The sequence below is a fragment of the Marmota marmota genome, unplaced genomic scaffold (assembly GCF_001458135.2).
Source record: "Marmota marmota marmota unplaced genomic scaffold, marMar, whole genome shotgun sequence".
Taxonomy (NCBI): Eukaryota; Metazoa; Chordata; class Mammalia; order Rodentia; family Sciuridae; genus Marmota; species Marmota marmota.
The window spans coordinates 1609887-1621634 of NW_025999870.1; positions in this window are offsets into that span (position 1 = coordinate 1609887).

Here is an 11748-nt window from a genome sequence, read left to right on the forward strand (position 1 = left end):
AATCTTATATAAAAATTTAAAAATAATCCCCCAAATTCCAACAATTGTTTCAACTTTAGAAACATAAAAGAAAAATTTCTATATAATGTAAGAGTTGGTCTTCAGATAGAGGGAAATTCTTTCATTTGGGATGCCATTGATGAACCTGGAGGACATTAGGCTGAGTGACATAAGACAAATACAGAAAGACAAATACCAGATGATCTCACTACATGTGGAGTGCAAAAATGTTGAATTCTGATAAGCAGAGAGTAGAATGGTGGTTCCCACTGGTTTGTGGGTCATAGGGCTGGGGACATGTTGATCAACAAAGAAAAAAATTCAGTTAGTAGGAATAAATTCAAGAATTCTATCGTACCGCATGTTACTCTAGTTAATGAAAATGTATCATCTTGAAAATTGCAGAGAGTAGGTTTTAAGTGTCCCGTCACAAAAATAAATGCGAAATAATGCACATTATGCTCCATTTAGCCATTCCATCTTGCATACATACTTCAAAAGAACATGTTGTATATAGTCTATGCAATTTTATTTGTCCATTAAAATAAATTAATAAATTAAAGAAGATTTAAGTACATGGAAAGAGATATTCTCTCAAAAATTCCACTCCATGAAAAGCACTATCAGATTCGATTCTCCTTCCCTTCACAGATAGCTGTCATTAAGGGTTTTCTGAATTTATAACCTTGACTCTCCTCTCGCCCATTTCTCAGTCCTCTCCACCCTGGTCTGGTCCCATCCCTCCACCATGACAGCTCTAGGAAGGTCACTAGTGACTCCCAGAACATGAGAGCTCATGGGCAGTTATTGATGCCCATTCTACTTCACTTCTTATGATACATCAAATTCTTTTTAGAAATGTTCTTTTCCATTGATTTCTCTGACACTCTATTCTTTTTCCTTCCTATCTCTGTGTACATCTATTTAAAATTTTTATTTGTTCTTTTTATATATACATGACAGTAGAATGTATTTGGACATATAATGCATACATGGAGTATAACTTCCCATTTTTGTGGTTGTACATGATGTGGAGTTGCACTGGTTGTGTATTTGTATATGAACATAGGAAAGTTATGTCCAATTCATTCTACTGATTTTCCTATTCCCCTCCCTTCCCTACATTCCCCTTTGTCTAATCCAGTGAACTTCTATTCTTCCCTGCCCCCTGCTTATTGTAAGTTAGCATCTGCATATCAGAGAGAACATACAGCCTTTGGCTTTTTTGGGATTGGCTTATTTCACTTAGCATGCTAGTCTCCAGTTCCATTCTTTTACAGGCAAATGCCATAATTTCATTTTTCTTTAAGGCTGAGTAATATTCCATAGTGTGGGTGTGTATATATATGTATATATGTGTGTGTGTATACACACACACACACACACACACACACTGTACCACATTTCTTTATCAGTTCATCTGTTGAAGGGCACCTAGGTTGGTTTCATAGCTTAGCTATTGTGAATTGAGCTGGTATAAACATTGATGTGGCTGTGTCACTGTAGTGTGCTGATTTTAAATCCTTTATGTATAAGTCAAGGAGTGGGATAGCTGGGTCAAATAGTGGTTCCATTCCAAGTTTTCTGAGGAATTCCCATACTGCTTTCCATAGTGGTTACACCAATTTGTAGTCCCACCAGCAATGTATGAGTCTATGTTTTCCCCCTATGTGTACATCTTCATTTTAATTAAATTTATATAAAGTTAAACTTTGCATATGGGTGTAAGGTCTGAATTGAATTAAAATTTCTTTTTTTTAATATATACAGTTGTTACAGTACATTTGTTTTAAAGGCTAGTCTTCCTTTAAAGACAGAATGAGTTGACTATATATATGTATGTTTATTTCTGGGTACCATTTCATTGTATTTATTTAGTTGTCTATCTTGTTGCCAATATCACACTGTCTGAATAAGTGTAGTTTTATAATAAATGTAGAAATAAGGTAGTATTAATTCTCTGACTTGGTCCTTTTTTTCTTGAAGTTATTTTTGGCTACTGAAGGTCTTCAGCATTTCCATTGACTTTTAAGTATGTTTGCCAATTTCTATAAAAAATATCTACTGGAATTTTACTTGGGAGTGTGTTGAAACTAAAGGTAATTTGGGGAGAAGCCACATCTTCATATTAAGTCTTTTCATCTATGAACATAGTATATGTCTCTGTTAGTAGATCCTCTTTAATTTCTAAATGATGGTTTGTTATTTTCAGTGCAAAATTCTTGTACATATTTTTCCATATTGACCCCTAAGAATTTCATATTTCATGTCGCTCTTTTAAAGGGTGTTGTTAATTTCATTTGATTGCTCATTGCTAATACACAGAAACACAATTGATTTTTGTTTGTTGATCTTGCAAACTACAACCTTGATAAGCATGATTTCAAACCATCATTTCTGCTTAAAAATATTTAAATACTCAATTTTAAAATGTTATATGTATTTACATACTATGTATTTACAGTTACTAATTTTCAGTGCTCTTCCTTTCTTTGTAGAACGATTTCCCAATCCTGGCACTTCTGTCTGGATAATTCTCTGTTGGAAGAACTGTATTGTGCCTTGTAGAAAGTTTAACAGCATCCCTGACCTCTCCCACTTAGATGCCAGTAGGAAGACTGGAATCCCCTTCCTCAATTTATGACCTAAGCTTCTGATCTTTTCTTCTTTACCTTGAACTTAGAGCACTCTAAAGGACTTAAGAATGACAATATTATACATCCATGTGCACATGCCTGAAACCTAAGAATCACTGTTCATACCTCCCTCTTCCTCATCTTTCATATTTGATTCATTGCCAAGTTACATTATTTTTCTTTCCTAAAAATATCTCAATCTCAACCACCTTCTCCAATATTTACTGCTACCTTCCCAATTCCAGTATATTGTCATTTCTTACCTGGACTACTGCAATGAAATTTTAGCTTAGTCCTGCAAATGATCAGGAAATTTACTTTCCCACCAACTTGTCCATCCTACAGCTATTATATTTTTTAAGATATAAATTTTACAAGCCCTCTCTTCAGCCTCCCCATATATAACCCAAATAATCACCTTAGGGCCATGGAGGTGTAACCCTTGCATTGTACTCATATTTGGATAGCTAAAAGAAGTCTGACCGGTGGGACTCAAACTCAAGTCTATCTAACTATAAATACAGAAGTAAATTTTGAATACTTGAGGAGGTATCAGCTTCAAATGAGAGGAAATGTTGAATTTTCAGGAGACACAGGGGAGGGATTCGGAGGCATGAAAACAATTGTTTGCAACAATTTCTTTCTGTCTCAGAGAAATCATTAAGAGTTTCCCTTACATTTATGCCGTTAATGTTTTGCCATTCTCAGAATGTGTCTATGCCTCCTGCTAATTATAGGCATGAAGTGGGTTAGTGGAGGTTTATGGAGGAGAAAGTTTAACTAATATTTGCTCTACAGTTATGATCTTCCACTTCACTGACCCGATGTTCTTATTATCTTGGGAGACATAAATAAATGAACAGGCAGGCCATTGTCCTTGTTCTCAAGAAGTAGATTGAGTTTTACTGTTTCATCATTTGCATATCTTTCCCCGAGTCTTTCTACCTCAAGAAACTCCATGATTTTCCCTCTTTCTACCAAAACTTTTGCACAAGGCTCTGTAGTCAATTGCTCTAACTTAAAGGGGGAGAAATCCAAGAATTTGTTCGAATTGCATTCCAAATAAGGTCGAACAAATGACTTACAAAAGTCTCAAAGAAATTTTGAGCCCTTTTTATATAAAAAAAACAACAACAAGACACACTATCGGAAATCAGATGCTATACTTTCTATTTGAAATCTGTCTCTCTGAATGGAAACACCAAAGTTTTATACCCTTGCAAAAAAAAGTGGGACATAAAAAATGCATAGGGTACACGAAAATAGGAGAATTCAGATCTAAGAGGGTGATCTCAGGTGGTAGAATGAGATAAAAGGATCTCACATAGGGTGTTCTTTGTTAATTCTATAAAAGGTGGCATTGCTATTGTTTGGTGAATAGGAATTTTCCATTTGGAGAAATCTGTACCCTCGTTTTAAAAGGGGTGGAATCCTTTGTAACCATCTGGCAACAGGAATGCTAGCATTCAGAAGCTTGGGTTCATTTCATCTTGCTACTCTCCACTCCCTCCCCAAAAGTCAGTCTTTTAAACTTGACTTCACAAATGAAAAGGCTTCTTCAGCTGGGCTCTGGTCAGCTGGTCACCAGTGTCTGAAGTGAGGGATATGAGGAATTCAGAGCACTCAGGTTGGAAGAGTCCTTAGAGGAAAACTGGGTTTATAGGATTTGGAGTTTTGAAAGCAGTAGAACCCTTTCTTCAGCTAAGATCATATATGGCAAACGATGTATGTCAGGATTGTAAATATATAGATATGGGGAGGCAGAACCCCATCTTCTGGAGCCTTCCATCCCTGGGCTGCAATTGAAGCACCACACAGAACTCCTGAGCTCTTTGGAGCACAATTTCATGACTACAGACTTGGTCTTACTCTCTATTTAAAATGAGGGAGCAGAGGCTCAGAGGTTCAAAGGCCATCACTTGGACAGAGACACAACTGGGGATAACCACATCCCATGATATGGTGAGTGGTCAAGTGCGCTCTCTCTCTCTCTGTGCTCTGATTATGATGCCTACGGACATTCAGTTGGTCAAGAAAGTTCCTTTTGGGGGACAGGAGAGTGTTGAAGCATTTTTTTTTTTTTTTTTGTAGGGTGAAGGAAGGATCTACTTCAAATGCCTGGCATGAGGGTATCTAGATTTGATACTCAATGCTGGCTCTCAAAGAGAGAAGTCGAGGAAGTATGTTGGCTTAAAAATCAAAAGATATATAGGCCAGCATGTTGGGTTTTACAACTGATGCTGTCCTATAGATACCTCCCAGAATATACAAGGCCTTTGCCTATTGGAAAGTCCTAGGCTGATGTTGTAAGCATTTCTATGAGACTCTGGGCTAGAGGCAAAGCAATGTCCTGACTTTAAATAACTCGAAGTCCCAGGCACATGCCCCCTTCAGCATCCTTTGGAGTCTTAGACACTCTGGGGTTCAAGCTGTTTCTACCATGTGCCACTTCTTGTTGTCTAGGGACTGAAATAGCCTCTTCTGGCTCTCAGGTAAATGGGCCATGAGCTCCTCAGAGGTGCATATTTTACCTATTCATCTTTGCCTCCCTTGCTACTGGCCCATTCACTCCCACATAGGTACTTGAGAAATGTCACATCCAGAGCTTGCGACATGATTTTGATTGGAAGAGGGCTTCTCATTAAAGCCACCAAGCTCAATGGTGGGAAGACAGCAGGGTATTTGTCAGAAAACTGACCTGGCTAATCATATTACTCTATCCCTGACTTACAGTCCAATTTGGGGAAGGTTATACTTGCTAGGCTTTGGTTTCTTCGACTGTAAAATGAGGAAGACAGATGAGATCACTTCCAGGGTCTCTTCCAGTCTGACCCCTCATAGGTAACCCTTATTTTTGTGATAATAATAATGGTAACTGTTCTGTTTATGGAGTATTCACTGAAGATACCCTCTATCTACGTGTAACAACACCCAGCAGGGTCGGAAGAATGATGCCCCCTTGCAAACAAGGAAATGTAGGAGCAAAGAGATTGTAACTTGCACAAGTTCACAGGATAAGCCAAAGACAGAAATGGGAGTCAAAGTTAGATTTGCCGGACCCTGAATCTCCCTCACTATGCCATGTTCCCCTAAACGTAAGATGAGACAGGAAAGGGATGGGGGGAGAGCAACCATGACAAAAGGCTCTCATAAGCCATTCTTGTCCACTCTTTTTTCCACCCCGCCTGGCTCAGGAGTGTGGATTACAAACTTTCAGCCTCTGCTTTGATCATTACCAGGAGCAGAAATCTCATCCTGCATCCCACGGCATACACTGGAGCCAGTTCTAATTGTTGAAGTGCTCTTCCTCAAACCTCTCTTCTTTTCTCTTCTACTTCTGGGTCTTGGATCAGTTCATTAAAATGGAGAAAAAAGCATGAAGCCTGTCTGAGCAGATAAAACCAGCTAGGCCTCAGCAGTCACCTAAACTTTACTTGCAAACTCTGGGCTGTTTCTTGTAAATGCTGATATACTAAAGAGAAACAGAACTTAAGTTCAACTGATCAGAAACCGCCAATAAACTCAACCTTTTGTAACTACAGACTTTCCAACAAAATAGACCAAAGAGGGTCATTATAGAAATATGACCAAATATTTTCTTGGCTTTACTTCTATGGCCATTCTATAAATGCCTGCCCATCATGTTCTCTCAGTGGAGATTCTAAACCACTTCTGGTTTGGAACTGCCTCATCATGAATCATTACTTCCTCAAATAAAAAAATCTTTAAATTTTGTGCCTCAGTTTACCTTTTGAACAGTCCTGCTCTCCTGGGTCTCTTCTATCCCTCTGCCAGTGGAAGGATTTGAGTTTCACAGAAAGGTCAGAATGTGAGAGGGCCTACGAGCTATGTCATGCTTTCTAGGCTATTTTTAATCAAGGAGTTTTGGGCATAAACCAGATCATTCTGAGAAGGAAAGATTTCTATCCGTCTCTTGCGAGAGGCTACCTGGCACAGGGTGGTCCAACCTTCCTCAGTTTCTGTTTCTCTGCAATTGGCAAGGGAATTGCTGGTAGTGCCAAAGCGTGAAGCTTCTTAGTGTTTATGGAGACTCCTTTTGTTTGGATTTGAACATCTCTCTGAAAGTGGAAGGTGCGGGGAAATCCCGTGGTGTTTCCTCAGTGATGGCTTTAATTGCTAAAGTACACTAAAGGTTAGAGTGTGTTGAGAGCCACAGCCAAAGGGGCCCCAGCAAACTTCCAGCTGCCAGCAAACTTCCAGCTGCCGGCTGATGATTTGGCTCACAGCGGCCCCAGCAACATCTAGCTGATTGGCTCCTCGGCCCCAGCAACATCTAGCTGATTGGGCTCCTCTGCGGTGATGCTCATTGGACTGTTTCCCTGCCCTTTCAGACCACGGAGCTGCTCATTGGGGGACTTTTTTTGGCTCCGCCCACGTGACCCAGCCAATCGGCCTCAAGAGCAGGAGGATTGTGGGAGGTGGAGAGAGGCTTGTGTGGGAGAGAGAGGCTTGTGGAAAGCCGGTGGTGGCAGTTGAGGCTCTGAGGATTTTTCCTGAGAGGCTGTTTTGTTTGGCGTGTGTGGTTCTAAAAATAAAGTTAGTTTCTTTTGACAAGTGGCTCCTGATTGTGCCCAGCCAGACTGCGGCAGAGTGGGTGCTGGTGAAAGACTGTGGAAGCTCACACTTTCCTGTGCCACATGCATTTCAAAGTTGGTTTCCTGTTCTAGTTCCTGTGTGTGGCTTTATAAACTTTGTCTTGCCAGAATGCTGGCCCCTGAAACACACTTCTGGGTGGAGCTGACCTGGGGAGGGAAATAGTGGCTTGGACATGCCCAGGGGCCAGTGCTTAGAAGGAACTGAAGGATGTTGGTGTTGAGCTCCAGATGGACTTGTTCATGCCCTTGAAACTTTTCTCTTGCCATGAGTGGTGGTGAGAGCATGGTTCTTCACACCCTTCTCCTTATAGAAGTTGAAAGGTGCTGGGTGTGGTGGTGCATGCTTGTAATTCTGATGGATGGGGGTAGGGAACTGAGTCAGGAGGACCACGAGTTCAAAGCCAGCCTCAGCAACTTAGTGAAGTCCTAAAAGCAACTCAGCAAGACCCTTGTCTCTAAGTAAAATATAAAAAAGGGCTGAGAATATGGCTCACTGGTTAAGCACCACTGGGCAATCCCTGGTACCAAAAAAAAAAAAAAAAGTCGAAAGGTATACATTTATTTGCAAGAGTCTATTGAATTTCTGTTATAATTTAAAAGTTGGACCTCTAAAATGATATAGAAAACAATGAAATGAAATTGAACCATTAGGAATCCCTTTGTCTAACTTTTTCATATCTACATTATGACTTTGTTAACTATGGTGTTACCCTATGGTACAATAGAACATCAAAAATTTCTCCTCCTATCTAATGGTAAGTTCATGTCCATTGTCTAATCTCTCCCATTCCCCTGCTCCTCCCTGTCCTCCCCAGTCTCTGGGAACCACTGTTCTGTTCTTGCTTCATAAGGTGATAGATATGCTAATTACCCTGATTGCATCATTGCATAGTGGATATATGTCTCAAAGTATTGGGTAGCCCATAATATGTACAATTATTGTGTGCCAATTAAAAGGTTAACTGATTAACTAAAAAAGAAGGGTAAAAGCTGTGTACTTTACAATGTAAAAAAAAAAAATCAATATTTAATTTTTTGAATGTCAGGGTCCAGGAGATTTGACTTCTATTTCCTCCTATAGCTCTTCCAGTCTATGCCCAGGTTGACCTACAGGGGTCCCGAGGAGCCCTTTCCCTTCCATCTTTCTCCCCCCACCCTTTTTTTTTTCACTGTTATCTCTGTTTTCCACGTTGTCTAATCTTGAATACATTTCAAGGACATTTCCTCATTTTATCCTGTATCCTCTGTCCCTCACTCTGACTCACAAGTCAAACAAGCCTTTCTTGCTAACCCTGACCTCTTCTTGCAGCATAACTGAGATCCTCTGTTATTCCGGGAGCATTGTCCTTGAAGGTTTCAAGGGTGAAGGTGGGTGGGGTGAGGCAGGCAGACTGTTCCCTTTTGCCACACATGCATGGAGTATCCAAGAATAAAGGACAGTAGAAAAAATCCCAAGGATGAAGGATAGGCCAGAATAAGGAAGCCCAGAGAAAATAAGATTCTGAAGGAAAACCTCAAAGTCAGAGCTCCTGGATCAGAGACCAGACAGGGAAGAATAGAGGAGAATGCTCCACTGTGCCCACCACGTACAGGGACTTCGCCTTCCCCAGGCTCCTGGTAGAAGAATCCAGAAGAACGGTATCACATCTGGCTCCCTACGAGGGTTCTGGCCACGGATGAAAACCATCTGTTCACTGTTTTGCTTTAACCAAGTCCATTTTTTTCACTGCTCCTTTTGAAACCCCAGTGACCAAGTCTCCAAAGTTGCTGTCTCACTTTTCCCTTTAGAGGACTCACTTTTTACTTCATGTAAAGGGCAGGACCTTTGGGCTCTTGGTCCTTCAGAGATGTCCACCTTCACCCTGGTAAATCTCCATTCACTGAAACTGGCTTCTCCTCTTTTTAGGAATCACAGGGATTGATCGCCTTTTCTAAACCTGAGCATGCCATCTGAGCCCTCCAGCTAAAGCCATTTCCAATCTCCAATTGCCCTCTTCTCTCTTTCTAGAAGATTCACCCTTTCTCTCCCTGGGTTTCCTTTTGTGGACCTTAAAGAAGTTTAGGTCTCTTCTGATCTTTCTACCACTGTCTTTGCCATGTTCTATTCTGTCCTCTTCTTCCCCAGCCTTCTTGTCTTTGACCTTCTATAATCCATACCCCCCTCATTATAAAAGCACCCTCCCACTGCCACCACTACTTTCTTTCAAATAGTCTAGCCCCACCCCTCTGGGATTGAACCAGGGGTGCTTAACATCTGAGCCACATCCCCAGCCCTTTTTATTTTTTTTATTTTGAGATAGAGTCTAGCTAAATTGCTTTGGCCTTGATAAGGTGCTGAAGTTAGCTTTGAATTTGTAATCCTCCTGCCTCAGCTTCCCAAGCTGCTGGGATTACAGGCATGTGCCACTGTGCCTGGATGTCTCTGTTTATACTTGATAAAGATGTGTGTATGTGTGTGGTTCTGGGGATCAGATGAAGGGCCTCATGCATGCTAAGCATGTGCTCTACCACTGATCTATGCTCCCAGATTGAGGATTTTTTTAATTAGTGAAAATAAAAATCATCCATAATTCCACCATTGGAAATAGCAGTGACTAGCACCGGAGGCAGCAGAAAAGCACTTTTTCCTCTAATTCTGTTCTTTTCTATTGTACATGTTTAATCCTTATGGTGTTCATAGAATTGCTTCTCTTAACGTTATTTTGAAATGTTTTTCTTTTTGTCAATGAAATCCCACTTAATTTTCTGGTCTTTCTCTGTTCTCATTTTCTAAAATATACAATATGTAAAATATACATTATAGAAAATGTGTATTATCATATAAAATTGTATGTAAAATTGTATGTTATTGGTCATATTGTATGTTATACAAATAATTACATATTATATTTGTATTTGTACAAATAAATAATATATGGCTATATGTTATATTCATAGGCATGCACATTAGATCTGAGAGTATTTTTTTTTTGTTAGCTGTGGAATTTTCTTTCTTATGTACAGATAAACAGAAATACAAAATCAATTGACATAAATCAGCAAGTACAAATGCATTTTGATCATTCTTTCACAGGCTTAAAGCTGCATAAAACAATTTTCTAAATCTTGGTCTATGGTGACCATAGTAGATCTGTTATAATCTTCTGAAAGATGACCTTCTCAGTATCACAGCAAGGTGATGTCCTGTGACTAGACAAGTTTCTTTCTCTTTCTTTGCTGATTTTGACTTTGGGTGGGGAGTGCCAGGATGGCAATATTGATCGTGACGTAGGGAGGTCTAGGTGTATATCCCTATGAAAGAAAGCAAGTAGCTATAGAAAGAATCCAACAATTGCAGCTCTTAATAACTTCCCAGCACATTACACGGAAAAGATTGGATAGAAGTCTTCTTTCCCCCGGGATGAAGCCAGAATTGATTCCTTCGCAGGTTTATGTGAACTTGAACTGTGGATCAGAGAAGAATCTCATTTCCTTATAGGAGATTTTATTAATGCATACTTACTGCAGATTGCTTATTTGGAGAAAACTGTGCTTCAGGAAATACATAAAAACAAAATTACACCTTACATGCTAAGCAGAAGTTGAGTGTTATAGACAATTCAATCACCTTGAACTGTGTGTCAGGAGACCTGAATTTTAGCTCTAGCTCTGAACACGATGAGTGACCTTAACCCCACCAGCTAAAGGATGGGTTCATATATTGATTTCTAGATTCTTTTCAGTTTAAGTTGGTGTTGGTATTATTATTATTAACTTATACTTATTGACTCTTGATTATGTGCCAGGAGTCATGCTGGGTGCTCTGCAGAGTTATTTATTTGATTTTCATGTTAACCCTATGAGGAAGGACTGTTTTGTCAGCTTTAGTGAGGTATAACTGACAAATAGAAATTGTGTATATTTAAAGGGAAAGACATGATCTTTGATATTTGTATATACTATGAAATGATTACCATAATCAAGCTAGTTAACATAGCTATCATCTTAATAGTTAACATGATGAGAATACTTGAAATCTACTGTCCTAGCAAATTTCAAATATATAATACAGTACTGTTAAGGAAAGTCACCATGCTGCACATCAGATCTCCAGAAACTCATTTGTTTTGCATAAGTGAAAGTTGGTATGCTTTGACCACCGTCTCCCCCTCCCCTACCTCCAAGACCCTGGCAACCACCATTCTACTTTTTGTTTGTACAAATTTGACTTTTAAGATGCTAGATAGAAGTGCAATCATATTGTTTTTTTATTTATTTATTTATTTTTTATTTTATTTTTTTTTAATTTTTTTTTATTGGTTGTTCAAAACATTATAAAGCTCTTGACATATCATATTTCATACATTAGATTCAAGTTGGTTATGAACTCCCAATTTTACCCCAAATACAGATTGCAGAATCACATCAGTTACACATCCACATTTTTACATAATGCCCTATTAGTAACTGTTGTATTCTGCTACCTTTCCTATCCTCTACCATCCCCCCTCCCTCCC